Below are 17,762 nucleotides of genomic sequence, written 5' to 3'. Positions count from 1 at the left end.
AAATCCCCATCCGCAGGATTCGCAGGACTGGGAAATTAAGTTCCCCCAGTAGAATACAAAAAGGTCGCCAAACCACAACTAACATAAATGAAATGCATTATACTAGCAACACAGACACTCAAAAACACTTTAAAGCATAAATACAGGGGCAGATTTAGGGGAACGCAACCTGTTCGCCCACAAGGGGCACCACAACAATGATGAACAATGGAAGGTGAGAGGCAGGGGGTTGCCAATTCTGGCATTGCACAGGGTGCCACTGGGATTTTAAAGCCCAAAGTCTGCCACTGATTATAAAATCATAATATTCACACACACCAAAAAAGCCCCACCAGCCCAGAAGAGCCACAGAAGCCTTTGGGGAGGAAAAATAAATAATGTTGGAGGTCATCAACTTTTAAAAATACATTAAAGGCACGGTGTCTCTGTCAGGGATGGGTCTGGTGCATGTGGCAACAATATTTTGTAATTTTTAATATCCTCATCTACAGTTGCCATGTCCTTATCCTAGTCCTCCAAGTCACAAAGGACAATGCTACTGTTCCTTCCAGAATCAATGCCCTTTCACTGCCAAAGGAGTAGGGTGGAAAAGGATACAAAAGTTGGAAGCACAGCAGCTGCTGCTTTTCTTAGAGCAGGTGTGGGGATGCCTCGGCCTCCTTGTGTTGCTGAACTACAAGTCCCATCATGCCTGGTCATGCTTGCTAGGGCTGATGGGAGTTGCAGTTTAGCAACAGCTGGAGGGCCAAAGAGTCTCAACACCTGCCTTAGAGCATTTTTAAAAATGAGTGGAGAGTGTTTGGTCCACCAGATTTTGGACTCCCACCTACCTAACTTCTTAAAATTTATATATCACTTTGAGTGTTCAAGGCACTGTGTATGCGGCGATGATTAAATCCACACTGTATGGTTGCATTATTTTTATTTTTATTTTGTATGCTTCTAAACTTGTTTAGATATTCTAAACAATGTCTAAACCTAGACATTGACTGCTATTAGGCAATGAACCAATTAAATAAATAATAACTATTAGCCCATATTGGGGACTGTACCTGGTGGTTTAATTAAGACCACTTGTTTGTTCAAAGCTTGGGTTTTGGCTCACAACTGACTTAGGTTGTGGACACATTATTAATGGAACACACAGGGATCAAATCTGCTTCGGTTTGGGCTGGTAGGGAATATCAAAACACAGCCCTTCCTAAGAAATGACAAGATACACACAGAAAGGAGGTGGATTATATATAGCTAACATTGTGTGTACACTGCTTCCCAAACCAATGGTGGGATGGATGCCGTGCTGGATGCAGAGTGAATGGAAGTGTGTATGCATCTTACTATGCAACCCTGTGTGTGTACTTTGAAGCAAACCACTTTGGGTTCAGTGGGACTGACTCCCATAGGATTGCAGGTTGCACTTACCTGGGGTAAAGTGTCATTTAACTTAATAGGGCTTACTTCTGAGTAGACATGCATTAGAATGCTGCTGTTAGCCAATATGTCAGCACATTGAGTTCACGGTAAAGGAGATTTTCAAACTGGGAAGTCCTAGCTTTCAGCACCCACGCTATGTGACAATAGCTTTCAGAGAATTCAATTTCACTGTTCCTATGAAAGTCATGATAATGTTATTTCCTGATAGTCCTTACTTTGGAAATATTCTTTCTTTCTTTCTTTCTTTCTTTCTTTCTTTCTTTCTTTCTTTTCTTTCTTCGTCAATCTCTCTAAATTCTTAAACGTGAAGGGACTGATGGGTGTCAGTTAGTATGAAAAGAGGTGAATTTAGAAGAGCACATTGCATCTGAAATCCCAGCAGAATTCAGGCAACCTCCAGAGAAACATACAACCCCATTGTTCCTTTCCCAGCCTTTAATTAACATGGAAATTGGTTTGGGTTTTTTGTTATTTTTTACTTCTCTGATCATGGATTATTTATGATTCCAGATAAGCCAGCCGTGAACAAAGAAATGTATCTAAAGCACTAACAACATAAAGGGGAGGGGGATAAAGGAACGTAAAGAACATATGCTTTCTTTGTTTCATTTTTTTGTTAGTGTTCAAAATAAAACAAGGCAAACTCATGAGCATAATCTTTTTCCAGATGAATTGATTAAAGGTCAGCTGACTGAAGGTTTTTCTTTGTCAAACAAACCTTATGTCCTATGGGCAGATGAACCACATAGTGCAGAATCTATGAGTCTCCTGATGCTATTGGGCTAGATGTACCACTGACCCTCACCACTGGTCACGCTGGCTGGAGGTGGGGTGAGCTAGGGTCTGACAGCATCTGGCATCCCCCAAATTCCCCACCACCGGCATAGGTCAAACAGTATCAGGGACATCACCGTATAGTGTATAACAGGTCAGAATAGGGAGAACTGCTGCCATTTGACGTAAGTGGGAATGTAGTGAGGGTACCCTTTATTAGTCACATCCATGTGTTGTGCCACTTCAGAACACATGCTTGGTTTTTTTGTTCCTGTGCATGCTTTTGGACATCTTCCTCCACTCAGTGAATAATTACATCCACCTCACTCGAGGGATCATAGCTACAAAACCCTTTACTTATATTAACATGGACTGCAGCTTTTCAGGCCTCTGAGCATATGCAGAGTACATTTGTCTCACTTTTCAATAACCAGGTCAGGTGCTCCTCCAGCAAATCACTAGTTGAATGCATCACTTGGGCTTTTATTTTTGGTAAATTGTATCCAGCAACACTGATTTCTTTCTGAAAGGTGAACTTCTCTATTGTCATTTTACTGAAGTCTCCCGTTTTATGCATCACTTATATTTCTATCAGACAACGCAGCCAGCAGTACTGCTGTAGTAGCAATTGCACTTCATGAAGCCCCAAGCAAAACAAAATAATAAAAAAAGCTTCCTTCTATTCTGCAGGCATAGAATCATCCCTTCTCTTGCTACTCTTTAGCTGCCCAACTATGTTCAAAAGGGTGGTTAAGCTACAAATACCTACCGCTAGTAAAAAAAGAGAAGAAAGCAAAGAGAAAAGGTGTTACATGTTTGACCATCAACAAGAAAAGGGCAGAACTTGTTAAAAAGCAGGTGGGACTGGCAACAGAATATTGTTGTACAGTCAAACCTCTGTTGTCGAACGTAATCATTCCGGAAGACCGTTCAACTTCCAAAACGTTCAACAACCAAAAACTGAAAGTGGAAGCCTCAGTGTAATAGGGAAACTCAAAACGGAAGCCGCATAGCACATTCAGCATCTGAAAATCATTCGAAAACTGGAGCAGTTACTTCCTGGTTTTCAGCGTTCGGGAGCCGAAACATTCCAAAATGGAGGCATTGGGAACTGAGATTTGACTGTACTTTGGCTGATGATACTCCATTTCATTACTCCTCTCCCTCCTAATGTTCCATGAGGAGGGCGCAAACTTGGCTCCCCCCAAACCTACTGATTTGAGCAGCAGCACTCACTTCTGAACATCAGAAATAGAAACAGTTATTTCTTTATCAGGATGGAAGTTTACCAGTCTTGGCAGGTGAGCCTTTTTACTTGAGTTGTACAGAACTTTTTCTTCAGGCAGCGGGTATTTTAAAAAATGTTTCTGGAAGATGTCACAGCACTTAACCAAGTCTGCAGTCTGTCTCAGTCTGAAAATGACAGAAGAAAAACTTCTTGCAGCAGATTAATTCAGAACTGTGCTTTTAAAATGCATTCTAGGCCTTCTTGAACAGATTTTTGTCTGGGCAGCTCTCCAAAACTATTTACATAAAATACCAGTAAATAACATAATAATAAATCGACCCTTGGCAACAACAAGAAAGAGGGGAGGGGAAATGTAAGTTTCTTTTTAAAAATGAAAGATCAGTACAATATTCACTTGTACCAAAGGACTCCAATTATTTTTGAAGCAAACTTTCATCAGAGAAGCATCATGCCCATGCCAAAGCAAGTGCATTAATTTTAACCAGGCTTATTATCAGGTTAAGCATGGCCTCAGAATCCCGGTTTGGAAATAAAAAACCTTGCAGTTATTCAAATCTGGGTGCTTCCAGGCACGTGTTTATTGTGGGGTTGGTACTCATCCTACATATAAACATTTTGCAGCATCCACATGCATCTTCAAAAAGGACCAGAAGGCTACTAACTAGAACATTCTTTAAAAAAAGTTTTTGTTTCTCTTCCGAAGAAGGAGTTTAGTTGAAATATAGGAAAATCAACTTTACATAACTTGTTATAAACCAATGGATGACATATTTACCTTTTTAACTATTGTGAAGTATTATATCTACATTTAAAATAGTATTCCCCCTGCAAGCTATGCCCCACATTTCTACCCCAAACTAGCACTCACCAAGTGAGAACATTAACAACTTTGAACTGAGATAGCATTATGTGCATGAGAATGGAAGGGATTGTAACACAAAGCATCATTAGCAGGTGATTTGCCTTTGAATATGATCTGATTCACCCTCTCATTTTTGTTTAAAAGTCATAAAAAGATAAAGGTAAAGGACCCCTGACAGTTAAGTGCAGCTGCGAACGACTCTGGGGTTGCGGTGCTCATCTCGCTTTACTGGCCGAGGGAGCCAGCGTTTGTTCGCAAACAGTTTTTCCAGGTCATGTGGCCAGCATGACTAAGCCGCTTCTGCCAAAACCAGAGCAGTGCACAAAAATGCCGTTTACCTTCCCGCCGGAGTGGTACCTATTTATCTACTTGCACTTTGATGTGCTTTCGAACTGCTAGGTTGGCAGGAGCAGGGACCAAACAACGGGAGCTCATCCCGTCGTGGGGATTCGAACCGCCAACCTTCCAATTGGCAAGCCCTAGGCTCCGTGGTTTAGACCACAACGCCACTGCATAATCCCATTTGGGGGAGAGAGCAGAATGCCTTCTTCTCATGCACTTGTTGAAACTTCTATCAAACATATGGTGTGTATATATATTATTTATACACTTCTCCTTGCATTTGAAACCTTGGCCTTATTTGAAAATCTCCAGACAATATAGACTTTTTAAATGAGATGGATCTAAAATGTTTCCAGCTCACAGGAATTAACAGGTTGTCCCCCCGCCACCCTACCGTCAAGTGTCATTATTATAAATGTCTTCAAAAAATATGTGTGCATGTCTGAAAATCATTTACATGCCAAAGCATTTGGTATGAAAAATGTCCAGGCTCCAAATGAACTCAAGTTCCTAGAGATTAATCACATAGCAAATAGGAAAACCATCAAGAAGGAGCAGCCCATGTCAGGCTGATGGAGCAAAAACACGAAAGAGCCTTGCAGCATCACCACGACTAAAAAAATTATTGTGGCCTCATCTTTTGTGAGCCAGGATCCGTATCCTCAGATGCATGAAGTGGTCATCTAAGTGGGAAAAGATATGTTTCCTGAATACAGAGATAAGATGTTATTTATTTATTTATTTATTTCAAAAATAAGGCTGAAAACTCAAACATTATAAAAGCCAGGTATGTTTATGTCATAAGTGAATATATTTTTAAATTACTATAATTGTTATCATTATCATTTGTACAACAGGTCTCCAAGGCTGTCAGAGCAACGCAACAAACACATCCAAGCATATCCAGAAGTCTCCGTTGCTCTCGAGAAGGCAAGGAACGTAAGGATGAGACCTCTGCCACTGTCTCTCTTGCTGCTAAAGGGCCAGTGTAGTGCCCTTTAGATGTTTTGGACTCCAACTCCCATCATCCTTGGCTCAGCTGAGGCTGATGGGAATTGGAGTCAAGTATATCTGTAGGGTACCACTTTGGCTATCCTTGCTGTACTTCCTCCAAATGTAAGTTTCTGGCGTGGATGTGGCGGCGGGGGGGGGGGGCGTTTAGAGGAAGAGAACCATGGAGGAATCTCCAAGTTTTATCTGAGACACCAAGCCAATTATGACCAAGCAAATTGATCGTAACTCTTCTGCCAGTGGCCAAAATGGATAGTGGACAAAAAAGACAAATAGCTAAGGTGCTGGTATAGAAATAATTGGAAACACTTGATTCTGCACTGAGGAGATTCCCAGTAATATAGGGGAACGGTCAATTGGAAAGAGAGAATTGCAGTAAATGGAAGATACTAAATATTGTGTCTCAAATGAAAGATCATATTAAGATACTATTTTCTATATTAGTCTAAGGGAGAAGAGCAGTTTTGTGAAAAATTTACATACTGTATTTTAAGAGAAAATAGACAACCTGTGTATAAATACCTGTGGTAGATAGACGAGAGAATGATATATAGATAGATAGAGAAATAGGAAGCTAATAGTTTGCAAGAAAACATCCTTTGCTAACATTCTTCAGATACTGGGTGGTGGGACCAGGGCCAGCTCATCCATGAGGCAAGGTGAAACAGCTGCCTCAGGCAGCAGGATCCTGTTGTTGATCTTTGTTCCCCACCCCCTGTTCCTGATACTGTACTGTATAGATCTTCCTTCACCTCTCCTTCCTTGGCAAGGAGGGGGGTGCCATTTTGGGGTCCACCTCATGCAGTGGCGGAGCTTCATGCTCCGGCACTGGGGGGTGGAGGGCAGGCAGGGGTGGGGCTGGCGTCCGTTCTGGGGGCGTGGCACCCAGCACGGGCAGGGGGTAGCCACGATGGCACCCCACAGGGATCATGGGGCAGTGTGCTTCCCCCCCACTCCTTTTCCTCCACCAGTGATCTCATGTGCCAAAATGTATTGGTTGGGACTTTATTTTCATATGGAATGAAAAGGGAATTAAAAAGTGAAAGAACGGACAGCTTACATATACCAAAAGGTTCATCCACAAAACAAGTCGGGTAGACCTAAATAAAAAGCCCTTTGTGTATCAATTCTTGGCAATAGTCGTCTTGGTTGAATGCTGTAATGGCTGCTCCTACTGACTGCTCAGTACAATTGGAAATGTAATGGTAACAACAATAATAGGGGTAATTCAGAAGCACACAGTTCAACACAGGCATGGTATCTTAATTTCTTGCGTATAACAAAACAACACAAACAATGCTTCCCTCAAGAACTGTTTTGCAACTCAATTCCACAGGGCAGACGATCAACTTCTTATCTTGTATTTACAGGAGCAAAAATGCTCGGGGTTTGGATCCTCTTAAAAAAAACGGAGGGCACATCCCAGTGAGTTTCCATCTGTGGTGCAGTCTTTCCAAAGGAATTGGTTCCCTTCCATGCAATACATAAAGAGGTATTTGGGCAATTCTTAAATTTTAAGTATTAAGGTAGGATACCCCAATGAAACCTGTAAGCCTTTCCCAACCCCAATTTCAGCCAAATCTTCAGCCGCTTCTCTCAGTCACCTTCTTAACACAGTAGGGTTCCAACTAAATGTATACCGGCCAGTTTAAATTTCAGTATAACCTGAAACCAGGTGAAAATCCTCATCGACCAGGATAGTGAAGCTGATGCAGAGTATAAACAAGGCATGGACCAGAGAGATCTGAGGTTTTGGAAATCAGGAGTGTGAACTGGATATAAGATTAAACAAGGAGTTACTACTGAAAACAACAAGGGATATTTGAGTTTTAGCATCCCACCTTGTAACTGGAGCTGTCATCTTTTGTATAGACCAACATTTGTATGAAGTGCAGTCTTCAGAGAACTTCTGACATTCTTTGTTCACAGAACTTAGGGTGAATTCATACCAGACAGAATCAAAAAGAGAATTTCTGAATGGCATATCTTTCTAGACTTTGGCCTCAATAGGCGCATCATCAGTGCAGTAGGTTTTCAGGTTTTCCCAGCATGGGATATATTCAGTGTGTTATGATTTTAAAAAAGAAATCTTTCCCAATAGGTATTCATCTTCACACACAACCACTGTAGGTGAGGTTAATGCCCTTTTCGTGAGCACCCACAGTCCTGGACATGCTTTCTGTTTGTGTTTAATCCTCATCTAATCCCTTTAAAAAAAAAACCTGTGCAAAAGATGATGAAGACATCATGCAGTCTCTCTGTGATTCCTGCAGAGGCTAGCAAGAGAGCAACACAGAATTTTGTATAATATAAAATGGAATCATTTGACTGATTCCACCTTGGAATTCTATGTTCCAGCTCTGCCAGAGCTGGATTTTCTATCATCCACCCCAATAGTAGCATTTTCCACCCCTTTTCAGTGATAAAATGGGAGAGGCATTGCCTTGAAGGAACTATTAATGTGGCACTATTTGCTTTCTTATTCTCGAGCCCTTGAGAAGCCCAGACGAAGATGGATTCTTTTGTTTGTTCGCCATACAAATGCCTCTTGATTGCCTTGGGTTTCAGAGTGACTTTTGATTAGGGCATTCAATTGATTAAAGATTTTTAGCTGGCTAATTACCTGGCATTTAATTGATAGATTAATTTATTGATGACTTTTAAGAAACTAGACATACTGCAAAGCTTCCGTCAGTGCGCCTTGGAGGAAAAGGAGGCGTTGTCTTAGTGAAAGATGAACAAAATGTGATAAGCAAAAGCAAACATTCATTGCTAGAAGGAAAAGGCATTGGAAACATTTCCTCTCTTTTTCATCATAATTACTTTATCAAGCTTTGACAATAATATATCCCAGCTCTGTCAGTGAGATCATCTGAAGGAGAGCTGCTAGTTGTCCCCTGTGCTGCAGAGGCCTTTCTGGCCTCCACTAGAAGTTGGAGATTCGCTGTCACCAGTCCCATGCTGTGGAATATTCATCACGTTTGAGCTTCAGGAATCTCTTGGAAACCTAAGTATGTTGACAGGCCTATGCAGTTGTCCAATATTTCCTCAGTCATTTTAATAACTGCTTCACCTTGCCTCATATGTGGGCTAGCCCTGATCACATGTTCTCTAGTGCAACTTACTAAAATGCCATTAACAAACAAATAAATCCCAAGATCTATCAATATTGTTGGAGATGCAAGTGTATTGGACCCTGACGCTGACGGAGCATGATCTGCTTCAGTTGCCTATGATTCTGACTCTTAGATCTTGCCTTTCAGAATGGCTTTTGTTCTGTGTCAGCTCTGGATACAAACAGGAAGGAAAAGCCATTGTCAGTTTTCTTTTGCATCAAGAAAGAGAGAAAGGAGCTGATGCATGCACACCGCCGACATGGTGGCAGACCTTGAACAACCCTACATCCCTAAAGTTACTGCCTGTTGTGCCCTTAACTAATTAATCTGGGGGTGGGTTTTAATTTGTGGCCACAACAATGTGTAATTAAAAAAAGCTTTCGGCAATCCTCTGAACACCGCTCAGTAGACCCTGGGTGAACAGCTGAATCTTACAACTCAGTAGCTTTCCAACGTGTCCGTTTTCCAATTAAACAGATTCAAGGAATTCCTGGCTGCATTCAGATGCATCAACTGAATGCAGTGCTGCAGCTACTGGTGTTTCTGCTGCACTCTCTCATTTATATGTCTCACCCTATAATTTCTCCCATATTAGTAGACTAATATCTCAGCCACCTAATGTTCAGATCTACCACTCAAATGAGACTGTGCAATTTGAAGCAGTGTCAGTCACAGGTACATGGTGCTCTCTGAAGTGTAGGGCAGTGGGCACCTCTTCTTCCCTGCTAGGGCCAACACTTAAAAGAAAAAGAAAAAAGGGTTTCCCTCAGTACTCAGACATTTCCAGACATCCAGCTCCGCTTGATGCTTCCACAAGATGGCTTGCCCTGTTGCGCGGCACAGCCCTGATTTTAAGGGAAGAGAGGAAAGGCAGGGCAGTCTTGTGCTCGCCAGTGCCAAACCCAGACACCTCGCCACCTGAGGCAAAGTGCAAGATGCAGCAGTCTGAATTAGGGAACACAGGTCTGGGACTTCAGCTGCAGCATCATCTGCCTAGGAAGCCATTTCACTCTGTCTAATGATAGGGTCGGCCCTGGTGTACAGTATATCTTCCAAGTCTCCCTCTACAAAGAATGGGCTCATTCTGATTTTGTGATTCTGCGGATACAGACAGTTTTGCTAAACCAAAAGATGCAGGGACCCAAAGCTGTGTAAGAAATTACACCTGTGCTAGTGATTTCTTACAGAAATTCTATCCACCCAGCCCTAGTAGATAGGATTCCTGACCTTTTAATTTAAAATAATACAGATAACCTAGGTGCCATAGCCAAGGCTAGACAAAGATGGAGTGTTCGGATTCAGTTCAGGCATACCTCCCAATGAATCTGCAATTATGAAAATACATGTCTGCTTTTTGTGGTCTAGTTTGTGACTGAAGCCCTGAAAACCATGCCACTCACTCATATGTTGACTTGCTGACAATGCTGCTAGGCCCTACCCCAGCTTGTGAATCAAAACATGTAGCTCAATATCAGCGATTTCAAGCAGAAATCATACAGATAAGTGTTTCTCTAGCAGTAAAAACAAGCTTGGCTGTATGATCCCAGCTGAAATCGATAGTAAGCTTTTCCACTGAGAGGAAGCAATAGAGAATGTCCTATGTTTTGAATATAACTTTAGAACAGGAGCAGGGCAGAGGTGCAAGTGGAAGGTTTGCAGAAAATATTAACACACATCCATTCATATTCCAGCTAACATGTACTGGAACTGAGGTCTGGCTTAAATTAAATGTCATCTGTCATAAAATCTGAATTTTTTAGAATCTCAGGTTCCAACTCCCCAACCCACAAAAAGCAAGTAATTTTCTGCTTCTGTATATGAAGGCAGGCACTGTATGTACCCTTCCAGCCCAATTTGCAGAGGTGCATATCAAATCCTTATGCACACATCTTTGCCTAGACTTGCTAACTTGATGTCTGACATTTCCCCACTGAAGTGTTTTTAGGGATTTTTGAAATGAAATTGAAAGCAATGTCCTGGAGGCTTGAGGCAGGCATTCTCACATTAGTTACAAATCCCCAAAACAAACAGCACAAATTTAAATAACGGCTTCATGCAGATGGTTAATACTTTATCCTGGCCAATAAATGCCTGACTTCCCAAGCAATGAATCTGTCCACACATTACAGTGGTACCTCAGGTTAAGAACTTAATTCGTTCCGGAGGTCCGTTCTTAACCTGAAACTGTTCTTAACATGAAGCACCACTTTAGCTAATGGGTCCTCCTGCTGCTGCTGCACCGCTGGAGCACGATTTCTGTTCTCATCCTGAAGCAAAGTTCTTAACCTGAAGCACTATTTCTGGGTTAGCGGAGTCTGTAATCTGAAGCGTATGTAACCTGAAGCGTTTGTAACCTGAGGTACCACTGTACTGAAAACTCTTCTCTACATGCTCTTGAAGTTTAAAACTGTGGTGTACAGATGGTATTCTTCATGTGGCCACTCCGATACCTCCGAGGGATTTCAATGAGGTGATATTTGGATGTAGAAATCTGTCTGAAGCTCAAACAGGTTGCATGTCTTGAAAATGTATGGGGAGTGTGGAATCCTCTGGAATTTTATATTTATATGCCATTGTGCTTGCTAACCATTCTCTCTCTTATTTTTAACATTCAACATTTCAGTTCACATTTTAATTACGTGGCCTTGTTCTGTTCCTCAGACAATACAGCTGTCACCTTGAGGGCTTCATTGCTTGTCCACACACACCTTTACTGCAGGAAGCGCTGATGTGCACGAGAAGCGTGACTTGCGTAAGTCACTGGTAGGTGAGCTGTAGTCCAATGTGCTACAGAACAAGTCAAACATCAGGTTGTAATTGTGAAACGATGCTGGCATATATAGGACACCCACGCTGGCTCTGCAACTTAGTTATTTTACTAGCTCACTGCTTCATGTGCTAAACAGCAATGAGGAAGGACTTGGCTACCAGCTGAAAACAAAATGTATCACAAGTGTGGCTATCTTATTTTTGTGATCCTGAATAAACCAGGGAAATAGGGAGCTGCCTTACTGTGCTGGGCCTGGGGATAACCCGAGAACCGTGGTCCAGGTCCAGTCCAGAATCCGTAGGTTCCACTAGGAGTCAGTCTGACAGGGTCAAGGCAGGAGATGAGGCAGGAAACCAGGCAAGGACAGGTACAGGATCTCTGGCATACAGCAATGTTGCTCCCGTAACCTTGGGCGGGGTCCAACAGCCTTTTATGTTTGTCGGGGTAATGACTGGTCCTGACCCCCCGATGACTCACCTCCCTGTTTCGCCTGCGCACTCCTCCTGCGAGTACTCAGGTCTCTCCTTCTCTCAGACCTTAGTCTCTGCAGCTCGGGAGACGTCAGTGGGTTACTAGACCCAGGGGCTGCCTCAGCCTCCCCTGACCAAACCGGTAGTGAAGCAGCTGTAAGTGAAGGCCCAGCTGAAGGCAACGAGGTAATCTCCGCATCTGGAGCCAGGGCAGACTCAGGCCCCTGACTCGGCCCAGCTGGGGTTTGTTGCAGGGGAACCTGTGCAGACTGGAACTCTTCAGGACCAGACCCCAGACTTGGTTCAGATGCTGCCTGAGGCAAAGGATCCAGTGCAGACTGAGACTCCTTTGGTTCCGAGTCCAAGCCTGAGTCCCAGGCCATCATACTTATACTGAGTCAGACTAAGTCAATGTACAGCCATACCTTGGTTTTTGAACAGCTTAGTTCTTGAACATTTTGGCTTCCAAACGCCACAACCCTGGAAATGACTGTTCTGGTTAGCGAACTATTTTTGGAAGCCGAACATCTGACAGGGCTTCTGTGTCTTCCAATTGGCTGCAGGAGCTTTCTGCAGCCAATCGGAAGCTACACTTTGATTTCCGAACATTTTGGAAGTCAAAGGATCTTCCAGAATGGATTCTGTTCGACTTCCAATGCATGACTGTATTGTCTACATGGCTTGGCAGTGCCTCTTCAGGGTTTCAGGCAGGATAGCCTCCTAATCCTGCCTGGGAACTTCCAAATGCTCTACCACCGAGCTACAATATCATAGGAAGACTATAAATGTGACACCAAAACAGAGGAAGCCCTCTTCCCATTGGTCCATCTAGCTCCATATTGTCTACACTGATCGGTGACACCTCTTCAGGCTTTCAGCCAGGAAAGTTTCTCAGTCTGACCTAGAGATTCCAGGGATTGAACCTATGACCCTCCACATGCAAAGCAGATGCTCTGTCACTTTGCTACAACCCTTCTCCAAGAAAGGTCATGTTTCTGGTGCATCTTCTTTTGGATGTTTTCCTGTTGGTGGTCCACTTCTGTCAGAATCCATCTCAAAGTACTTACAGAGCAATCTTACACAGATCTAATCAGAAACAATCCCCACTGAGTTCAATGGGGCTTGCTTAGAAGTGTAGAATGTTTGAGTTGGAAGGGACCCAGAGGGTCATCGAGCCCAACCCCCTGCAATGCAGGAATCTCATCCATTACAGAGGGATTAAAAACCTCCAATGCAGAAGAGTCCACCACCTGCTGAGGGAGTCTGTTCCACTGTCGAACAGCTCATACTGAAGACAGGGACGTTTTAAATATTTTATTATGTTTCTGTATATGCTGAAAGCCGCTCAGAGTGACTGAGGCAACCCAGTCAGATGGTTGGGGCACAAATGTTGTTGTTGTTGTCGTTGTCGTTGTCGTTGTCGTTGTCGTTGTCGTTGTCGTTGTCGTTGTCGTTGTTGTTGTTGTTGTTGTTGTTGTTGTCGTCGTCGTCGTCGTCGTCAGAACATTCTTCCCAGGTAAGTGACCACAGGAATGTAGTGAAGAAGAAGAAATGAGATTGATTAGAAATTCAGTCATGTTGGACAATCCTGTCGAAGTCCTAATCCATCCTATTTTCCCATTTCTCCCCTCGGAAAAGTTCAACTAGAAGTGGCTTTAAATGTGAGGCTGCAGTGAGCAGTGAGCGTGCCCTTTTTTGTAGTGTAAACAGCAGCAGGTTCAAAGGGGCTGGATGAGTTAAAGTTTAATCCTTGCCTTCCACTGGAGTCCCAGCCAAAATTGCCACACAAAGTTGTTGTTTGCATTGGGAAGGAGCCTCCTACCCAGCTCCCCACCCATGCCAGGCTTACCTCCTTGTGCAAACTTCAGTTTCAGGCAAGTGATTTCCAGCAGAAGGACTGTGGTGGGTGGGGTGAGAGAATTGAAGCTTAACCATTAAAGGAGGTAGAGAGGGTGCCCTCTCCACCCCCAAAGCCTACTTGCTTGTAAAATGCTTGCACATAATTAACACCACATCCAGTTTGGTCCTATGTCTAATTATTCAGTCTACCACATGTGGTCTCCTGGCAGCATATTTCAAATGGGTGAATTTAGGCTCCCAAAGATCTGCCTTCACTGGCAGGTGACTGTAGTTCCAGAGGGTTTCTGGTTTATGTCACACACACACACACACACACACACACACACGATTTATTACTTTATCATGGATTCCCAGTAGCCGATGCTGAATTCATTTAGAAATGTAAGAAGAAACACCTTTAAGCAAAGAGTACCGGTTGCTGGAGCACAGATTCATAGAGCTGCCCTTTCCTCAGGTGTTATATATCAGCTAGTAGGTGCGAAATGTCAGCATTGATATGAAAGGGACTTGTAATTTGTCTTGAAAATGAAATGCTGAAAAGTTTGCACATGACCTCATTCTGAACAGATAGAAAGAGTTGCTCGGTTGGGGAGATTTGGAGCCATACAAGCCAAAAACATGGTTGTAGGACAGCAACAATGCAGTACGTGACCCACCATAATCTTGGGTACTAATTTTATTTTGACACTGGAGAATTCTATGAGCAGTGCGATCCCAAGATGGGGAGGTCCATTTAGCAAGGCTCTGCCCAACTGGGATAGACCTTTGGAAGGATATTACTTGCATAACCTAACCCCTCAAATAGTCAACATTCTGGGGGTTAAGACCGCTCTATTAGAGCACCCTGCTGCAGAACTTGCTCCTAGGAGAGTGTTTTGAATTCCTCCCCTAGAGTCCTCTTCTGAAGAAAATGACACGTTTGAAAGTGAAAGTATAATTAAGGTTTCTATGTTGTAAACAAAATCTGCCCTTTTTCCCTTATGAGGTATCTAACAGCCCATATAGAGTCCTTACGTAGGTTCCTATTGGTAGGAGAAAATAACAGAGGCCAACCAGAGAATACTGAGAAGCAAAGCAGCTAGTAAGCCTGATCTTTATTGATCTGTTGCAACAGGGTGCTCCCCTTACATGCAGGAAAAGAGGAGGAACCCCGAACAAAGGTGTGCCTGCCCTTATATAGATATTTCAAATTCCCTGTCCTGGAGCTCAAGACCACTGCTCCATACATCATATATACATCACAGAAGGAGTGTAACATAAGACCACCCCCCAGATACATCATGCCTACATCAAAGAGAACGGGGTCTACAGCAAAAATGTGAGTACCTTGTTTATCTTGTCTGACAGTCTACCTGTTAATGCTTACTTGATTGGATACCCTGGGGAGTCTGGCCAGTCTTGATAAGCAATGATAAATACTTAGTTCCTGAGCCAGGTCACAGGCTCACCCTATTCATACACAGACATACCCTTAAGACAGGATTTGTGAAGGAAAAGACAATGGGGATGCTTTTCCATTTTCCTTTGACCTTGCAGAGAAAACATTTGGTCAGTTTGGGAGCCAAAAATGGTTTCAGGTCGGTCTTCCTGTACTTGCTTGGTTGGTACATTTATGAACATTTATTATATATCTAAGACCTTAAAATTCTTATCAGATCAATTAGAAGAATCTAACTGATATGTGACTCTTGAAGGCTTCCAGTCTTAGGAAAAGATATATGGAGCTAGTTAACTGCTTCAGATACTCTGAGTTTTCAGCACATAAACTTACTGACCTGTATTTTTTTTCTATATTTAGTTTTATTTTTTGTAGAGTGAATACATGTAAAACTTTGTCTATCATGTATTACACTTTTTTTTGAGTTTGAGTTTGAAAGTATTTGTGCATTTTGTCTTGATATGGTGTGCAAACAATATCAATGAATTCCATTTATTCATGGAACCTTTGGCTGACCTCCAGGATTCCCTCCCTAACTCCCTCCTACAGTATTTCTTGCAGCCCACGCCTTGTGTATGCCACATGCAATCTGTTACACGCCCCAACTGAAGCCACAAGAAAACAGAGAGGGTAGTGTTATAAGAATTCTAAGGTCTCAAATAGAGAATAAACATTCATAAATGTACATGTACTGAAACCAAACTGATAGAACCATGTTTCTTAGCATTCTAGATATAATATAAGGCATCTTCGGGTGTTTGCCTGAACATTCAAATGCTCAAGGTGTGGAAAGAGACAGGTGTGGGTATGCAAGCCCTATCCCAATGTCCCCATACACACCACCCCAATGCTTAGTCCCTGACCTTTTTATTGCATAAGGAAGGTCTGCATGAGGCATTCGAAAGTATTCACTTGAACTTGAGTTGTTTGCGTGATCCTGCTTTATTAGGGTTCCCAGTTGTCTGGAGGGTCCTACTCACATCCCAATGAACATGAGTAGAAGCCCCGTAAAATATTTCCCTGTGCAACATGGAAACATCAGGGAAAGCCCAGGTGGAAAGAACACACATGAGCTGTGATTGCAGGGGGTTTGGTCTAGATGCTCATTTGGGTGCCCTCTCCTCTGATTCTACAATTCTATGATTCTATGAGGACATTGTGCATTGGGATTGTGTGTGCATCCCTGTCCACACTTCAAACACTTGTATGTTCAGACAAATGCCTGAACATGCATTTCCTAAATATGCACACCTCTCCTAACTGAAATTACTCTGCTTGGGGTTAACCTTGACTGTTACAGATTGGGTTTGGTTAGCTTTCGGTATTTATATGGAAGCTCTGGTATAGCTCAACTGGTAGAACATAAAACCCTTAATCTCAGAGTTGTGGATTTGAGCCCCATGCTGGGCAGAAGATCCCTGCATTGCAGGAGGTTGAACTAGATGATCCTAGTGGTCCCTTCCAACTCTATAAATCTATGGTTCTATGGTCTCTGGGTCCAATCCTCCAATAAAGAGTCATGTGTTCCCTATTTTTCTTAGGAAATCAAAAATTCCACACCAAAAGTTCTCTAATTGCTCTCAAGTGGATGCTAGCTGAATTGCTGACTTGTAAAAAAATTAATTTATACATTAGCCCAATAACTTCATCTCTTGTCACCTCTATTTGACTTAGATATTTTGGATACTAAATCCTGCTTGGCCTACCAGTCTGCCAAAATTGTGCGAGTTGCCTAACAAATAAAATCCTAAAATATTATTCTGCCCCAACATGGTTTTGGGGTGTCAGCCTCAGCTCTTTGTGGCCTGGCTCATTGGTAGATGCATGTGCATCTTTTGTTTTCATACTCTCTCTTCAATCCCATTTGTCCTCTCCCAAGAGGTCACTACTGTTTCATCCACTCCCTAGTCTAATAAGGAGAATTTTATTTTGTTTAACAGGAATCAATATGGGAGGAAAAGTGCTAAACAGTGAGTTGAACTGTGTATGCTTCATCTGTTGGAAAACAGGAAAAGAAGGATTACTCATAAGGATCTAAGATTTTACAACTGAATAAACAAAAACACCCGTTCTTTCTCAGTCTGACACTTAGTATCCAGCTAAGTCACTTCTCCATTCCAGTCTGAGAAAGGTTAAACAACAAGGTCCTTCACAGTTATTTAAACTATTGAGAGTATAAAGACAACACAGTTTGGAGAAAATATGCCAGGTTGCCATATGCCAAGGACCTGTGATCAAGCATTTCCTCCAATAAATTTTTCAGTGCTTCTGTAGCCTAAGAGTACATACTCTTAGTGCCTTGAAATGGGAGATGTTTGCCCAGTCTGACCTGGAAGGGCTGTAGTTCAGCAGTAGATGGGGCTGACCCTATCATTAGGTAGACTGAGACAGTCACTTCAGGCAGTAAGAGAGGCAGTGGCAGCTGGGGTTGTCAGA

At 42.6% G+C, this 17,762-nt stretch overlaps 1 long non-coding RNA gene across 1 annotated transcript; it reads left to right on the top strand.

Annotated features, from left to right (window-relative positions):
* Nucleotides 1–5,508: 5,508 nt before the first annotated feature.
* Nucleotides 5,509–16,926, top strand: LOC310689214. Its single transcript, XR_014517405.1, has 3 exons — nt 5,509–5,777; nt 11,450–11,551; nt 16,868–16,926. It is a non-coding gene; the product is annotated as an uncharacterized lncRNA (long non-coding RNA).
* The last annotated feature ends 836 nt before the right edge of the window (nt 16,927–17,762 follow it).

Source organism: Podarcis liolepis (genome assembly GCF_965112155.1).
Source record: "Podarcis liolepis genome assembly, chromosome: 1".
Classification (NCBI taxonomy): Eukaryota; Metazoa; Chordata; class Lepidosauria; order Squamata; family Lacertidae; genus Podarcis; species Podarcis liolepis.
Note: the sequence above shows the minus strand (reverse complement) of the source record. Positions and strands in the feature narration are given on the sequence as shown.